A 6,650-nucleotide genomic window follows, 5' to 3' on the forward strand; every position below is an offset into this window, starting at 1 on the left:
GATTGCTGAGTGTGAATCTCCTCAGTTTTTGCGTCGTCCGGTCTGACCGGTCAGTGTACCGGTCTGACCGGTAGTTAGGGTTTTGGTCCAGGCTAGACCGGTCTGACCGATTAGGTTAACCGGTTTGACCGGTTGTGTAAAGGCAGAACTAAATGAAGTCGTGTGGTTGTAGTCTCTTTTCCATTTGAACTTGGCTACCCCCTCTTTGTAAAGTTCTGTAAATTATACTCTCCTTTGTATATTTGAACCCGGTTGTAAAACTAAATGTTCCAAGATCATGTTGTGTATGTATTTGTAAGTATTTTTGTCGTGCTTGTACCATATGCGCCCACCTTCGCGTGAGACTACCGGTGATGTTTCGATCTGGCCGTGGGTTGAGAAAGGATCGCCAAATTAAGCCGTTAAGCTAATGGATCCGATGTGTTCAAATAACGGCCATTACGCTTAATTAGAGTTTTAATTTGATGGTTCCGTCACACCAACGATCTCAAGATCTCTATTTGAGTAGTTCAACATATATGAGTATCAAACGGCCTAAAAGTTGGCTAGATTCTATTGTAGTTGTATCCTATTCTGATATGGTTTCTTAGTGCTCCGTGTACTGGTCGTGTCAGCTAGTTGTCGCATATACCGGTGTGTTCATCGCGTGGTTGCATCCCAGAAGACATTCCAAAGGGGTATCCGTGTCTGTACTAGTTGGTACGGATTAGGGGCAGAAAATTACACCCGAACAAAATTGCTACGTGCCTAGACGGCTAGACCTCGCATAGTCGCATCTACCAAAGAGTTGGTGAGCATTGCGAGGGAGTAAACAAAGGAGTTGCTCTGATCCGACCATTAGTGCTTGTATAGTTCTTTGTGCACGATTATGATATAGGCCGTGTTTAGTTCCTTGTCGTGTAAACGCAAAAAAAATTGCGATGGAATCTTACTAATTTAAAATACTAAATAAATTTTATTTACAAAACTTTTTGCACAGATGTGTTGTAAATCGCGAGACGAATCTAATGATGTTAATTAGTCTATGATTAATCAATAATTAGCGGATGGTTACTGTAGCATTACTGTTGCAAATTATGGATTAAGTAAGCCCATTAGATTCGTCTCGCGATTTACAGCCTATCTATGCAAAAAGTTTTGTAAATAGACTTCATTTAGTACTTCAAATTAGCAAGGTTTCTTCGTAAAATTTTGCGTTTTTGCGTTTACGGGGTGGGAACTAAACAAGGCCATAGTGCTTGTAGTTGCTCCATTGATTATTGCAAGTCGGGCTTGTTTTGTAATACAAAAACTTGGTACATATATGGTAACTGTCAGAATAAGTGCATAGAAGAAATGACTGTATTTACATATATTTTTTGCAAAATACAGAACAGACGTACTGTTATGAGCATCTACGGATCCCCAATTGAAGACACATTTGCTGTTGTCAGCACCTATCACAGAAAGAATAATACCGGTTAAATTTTAGAATAAATTTAAGAAAATACGAGTACCGAGTTGAGGGCTCCAATCAAGACGGGAAAAGTCCACCACGAGGAACTACATTCTTTCCATGCTATAAGATCGAGCAGTGTTCATTTTTCATCGGCAAGTATAGAATGTTTTGATAATATATAAGCATACATGAGTTTAAAAAGCCTGCTGCATAGCTAGATTAATTGCTCTGACGCTTACGCAGATAAGTGATCTGTCGGACGCCCAAAAGTGCGGCAGTACGTACGCGACACTTTGTGGCATCCTTGTCTTGTTGTCATTCTTCTCACTGTTAATCCATGTGCCTATGTTTGTCCTATATCCCGTCCTATATCCCTCTTTATACATGTGACGTGCTATTTGCACATAACCTAGTGAACTTAATTTCACATCACCACTTGGGCTTATTGAAAATCATGTTAATCTTGTAAGATGTGTTTCTTTTGTTTCAGAATATATCTACTCTCTGTTAGTCGCAAAAGAATGTCCTTTTAGAAATGTCAACATAGCGAAAGACTCACTAGCTGTTTGTATAAAATTTACGCAAAATATAGCCACATTGTAACATTCTGAAACTATTTGTTGAGACAAACTAAACTAGACCATTTGAAAAGATCAATCAAAGTATTTCTTAAAAAGGGATAATTGCGTACATACCCTCATTTTGACCTCCAGCTACATGTTTGCCCTCATTTTTAAAAATGCATGCAATCTACTCTCTCCATCCCCAAAAGAATGCAACTCTCACAAAATATAGTCTTCTTGATGCTGATAATTAGTTGTGATGCCAGCATTTGTTATATTTGTTTGTCATGGCACTCTGAGCCTCTATGCTAATTAGAAATACGGCAGTGCAAGAATGCTAGATTTGTTTTGCCGGGAATCTTTGTATCTTGATGATCATTGATCAGTAAACGTCCAGATGAATTTCCATAGGGGCTGGTAAAAAGAAGTAGGAGAAGCAGGCAGGATCTACCGCTGTAAAAACAAGTCTACTGCCAACTCCTGGTTCTGTCATTCTCAACAAGGACTCCACCAGCTCTGGGTGGACGGAGCATGCATCCAAACGGTTTGGTGACGCTCTCACTTGCATTGGCAAACGCACATCCATGAAAAACTTTCTCAGTTGGCATACCAAGAAGGGGCATCACCACTCTCCCACAAATTGAACCTCAGCGAGATGAAAGAAATCGCCCACAGGCCACAGTAGAGAGAGACCCTCTCATCTATAGAGAGGCGAGGCGGTGAGGCCACTCCTCTCTCTCTCTCTCTCTCTCTCTCTCTCGCTGCTTTTCAGCGGCAGCTTGCAGCACAGGGAAAGCAAAAGCAAGCAAAGGCCAGCCATCCCTCTCTCACGTACGTCACGTGTAGAGCAGCGGAGCAGCGTCACAGCTAGCTCCGCCGGGTCCGCCGCCTGCCTGGGATTTCACCGCGACGACGCCAAAAGAAAGCGAGCTTTTGGTCGCAATCCCTTGGAGCATTGCGCGGCGAGGAGCGTGCACAGATCTGCCACGATCCATCACCTGCCGCCGCTGCGCCCTGCCTGCCCTGCGCCGCTGAAGAGCTGCCGCCGTGCCCAGTGCCCAAGCACAAAGCTCCTTCCCTCGCCTCATCTCAGGTTCTGCCAGGCGACTCCACCGCCGTCCATTATTGCCGCCAGCCACGCAACCTTTAACCTTATGCATGCCCCAGCTCTCCGCGGCTTCCGCCGCGCCCACCGCTAGGGACACGCACATAGCACCAAGCCCGGCAGCGAGGAGGGGCCTCGGCGAAGGTGAAAAGGGGAGCGCCCGCTCCTAGCTCCGCGCGGCGGAGCGGCATAGCGAGGAGGGCCGGACGCGTACGTGTACGCCCGTGGGTGCGCGCGCGGTCTATGCTGCAAACGCCGATCGACATGACGCTGGAAGCTTTGTGCGCGCCAAGTACCAGCAGCGACGTCCTCGTCTACGACACCTTCAACGCCGCCGCCGTCTCGCGTGCCGCCGCGTCGCCCGGGAGTTTCCTGTTCGGCAATGCGCCGGTGGTGGAGCCGTTCCCGGCGCCGGCGGACGCGGAGGGGGCGAACAGGGTGCAGCAGCAGGGGAGGAGGAAGCGGCGTCGGCGGCAGAGGACCGTCAAGAACGCCGAGGACGCCGAGAGCCAGCGGATGACCCACATCGCCGTCGAGCGCAACCGACGACGCCAGATGAACGAGTACCTCGCCGTGCTCCGCTCGCTCATGCCGGAATCCTACGTCCACCGGGTACGATCGAGATCTGACTACTCGTTCAGGATTCAGGAACACCGATCGCCTCACTGTGGCCATGCGTTTCCGTCCTCTTGAGTTTCGATTGGATTGATTTGGTGTTTCAAGTGAAAAATTGGCGAAAGAATGTTTGCTTGATGAGAACTAGAGTTACTAGACAATGGCATTGTTTACCATTTGAGGCCGTGACTTCTCGTCGTGTCAACTCATGCCTACGCGTACCACTCCCTCTGTTGCTTAGATCAATTTCCTTTTTTTTTTCTGAAAAAATGCTAATCGATGTGTAGAGCGACCAGGCGTCCATCGTCAGCGGCGCCATCGATTTCGTGAAGGAGCTCGAGCAGCAGCTGCAGTCCCTGGAGGCGCAGAAGATGGCGTTGCTGCAGCGACGCGGCGACACGGCGTCGGAACGCGGCGCGCCGCGAGCGCCGGATCGCGGCGAGGCCGCGACCAACAGCTCCGCGAGCGTGACCGGGGAGGACGCGGCGGAGCGGGCCCCGTTCGCGCGGTTCTTCAGGTACCCGCAGTACGCGTGGCGCCACGCGCCGGCGCGGGAGGACGGCGGTGCCGGCGCGGAGGAGGCGAGCCGGGCCTCCGCCGTGGCGGACGTGGAGGTGGGCGTGGTGGTGGACGCGCACGCCAGCCTCCGCGTGATGGCGCGGCGGCGGCCGGGGCAGCTGCTGAAGATGGTGGCCGGGATGCAGGCGCTCGGGCTCGCCGTGCTGCACCTCAACGTGACCGCCGCGCCCGGCGGGCTCGCGCTCTACACGCTCAACCTCAAGGTACGCCGACCCGATCGTCTTTGCCATCCTCACTTCCTGAATTGCAACGGCTTTGGTCACTGTGCAGTTATGCAAGTACCAGATCAAATGCTTTACCTTTTTTCTACTCATATGAGAAACAAGATTAGGATAAACAACAGAATTGATCGTATAGTCTGTATACCCAGCAAGATACTACGCATTCACCTGACTGCCTGAGCGTACAGCCCTGCCTCTGCATGTAGGTCCATATAGCACTAGACAGAATCGTTTCCCATCTCTAGTTGCCTGCCTGGGAGCAAAAAAAACAAAACAATGTCAGATATTCCCCTCTTCTCTTGAGTCTTGACTGACGTCCACCAAAATTCCGGGAGAGCCATTGCATTTGCAGAGGATTGGGGTTTTGCTGGGAGAGAATTCAAATGCAGTAGCAGTATTGTTCTGGGCCAGGGCTCCAAGTCCAAAATCCAAACACAGAGAGGCCACAGTGCATTCCCCTGCCAGCAGTCCAGCACAAGCAATGGGCAGTGGCACACTTCCCACTTGCTTTTGACTAGGCCCTGTTTAGATCTTTATTCATAAATCCCGTAAACGCAAAAAAAAAGTCACATCGAATATTTTGACACATGCATGGAGTACTAATGAAGTTTATTTACAAAACTTTTTGTATGGATGGGCTGTAAATCGCGAGACGAATCTAATGAGCCTACTTAATCCATAATTTACAACAGTGATGCTACAGTAATCATCCACTAATTATGAATTAATCATGGGCTAATTAGTATCATTAGATTCGTCTCGCGATTTACAACACATCTGTGTAAAAAATTTATAAATAGACTTCATTTAGTACTTCAAATTAGCAAGATTCCAGAGTGCAAAAGCTGTTTGCTGCCTTTGGCAACTTGTAGCTCTGGACTTCGACGTCCGACGTCCCTGTACCCTGTGTACGCCACGGTTGCAGAACTTCAAATTCAAACAGATAAAGAAAAAGGCCGCGTGTTTTTCTTCTTTCCCCGTTTGTTTTCACCAAAGGCTAAAGAAAGAACGATCGCCTTCTCCGCGGAGAATCTCTTTGTGTCCTGGGCCGTCCATTGACATGGCGAAATCGGTCAGCAGCTAAAGGCTACACACTACAGAGATCTTGTGCTGCTGCTGCCGCTGCCTTTTTCTTATGCTGTTTCAGTGAGCCCCCGAGCCGGGACCCAACGGAATCTTTCTTTACAAGGCTTTTTCCTTTGCCTGGCCTGGCGATTCCCTCTCCCTGTGATGAACAATTTGAACATGTACGCGAGCTGTCGCGCTGCCAGCTCGTCCGATCCTTCCCCGAATCGCCGCCGCTCTCTGCGAGCAGTTTCGGAGTTCTGTTTGCGTGGCCACCACGAGCTCTAATTCATCTTGTTTCGTGTGCGGCGATCGCTGCAGGTGGAGGAAGCGTGCGGCCTGACGACGGCGGAGGACATCGCCGCGGCGGCGCACCACGTGCTCTGCATCATCGACGCCGAGGCGGCGGCGGCGGCGGCTGCTCGCTCCCGGCGCGGGGCAGCCGGAACTCTATTCGGTACATGCCCGCGGCCCCTCCACCGGCGAGGTCTTCCGGAGCACGGGACTAACTGTGGCTGCTCATCGTCTGCGTGACATTTTGTAAAGTGCAGTAGGGGCCTGGTGGCGTAGAGTCTAGAGTGTGTAACCGTCCGCAATAACGGATGTGGCAGGTTAGTGGCAATAAAATGCAGGTTCGTTTGGGGTGGCGTTAGTGCTGGCCCACGACATGCTTGTGCCTTGTGCGTGTCCTCCTGCTCGCGTCCATGGCGTGGTGGCGCTTCCTCGTCGCGTTAGGAGTTAGGACGACGAGGAGGGCAGCGCCCGCCAGAACGACTATGTATCGTGCGCGCTGCAAATTGGTGAATCATCGTCTGAAGCAGGCCACGCGTGCCTACTTGGACTGTTTTTGCGCGTTTTATTGGGCTGACTGTTTTTCCGGCCCATTTAGTTGTTACCCGTTCCAGTTGTCTTCTTAAATACAGATTCTTCTCCCGAACACCGCCATGGCCATATATCGCCTGCACAGTGATTGGTCATCACTTGGGCCTTTTCTTTTGTGTATTTGGCCCAACATCATAGTTAGTTGTGTTTCTCGCCGCCAATTTGTTTCTCCAATGTCTCGG

General features: G+C 50.0%; 1 pseudogene; it reads left to right on the forward strand.

Annotated features, from left to right (window-relative positions):
• The first annotated feature begins 2,647 nt into the window (after positions 1-2,647).
• LOC120683916 lies at positions 2,648-6,443 on the forward strand (annotated as a pseudogene).
• Positions 6,444-6,650: the final 207 nt, after the last annotated feature.

This window comes from Panicum virgatum, chromosome 7N (genome assembly GCF_016808335.1).
Source record: "Panicum virgatum strain AP13 chromosome 7N, P.virgatum_v5, whole genome shotgun sequence".
NCBI classification, from domain to species: domain Eukaryota; kingdom Viridiplantae; phylum Streptophyta; class Magnoliopsida; order Poales; family Poaceae; genus Panicum; species Panicum virgatum.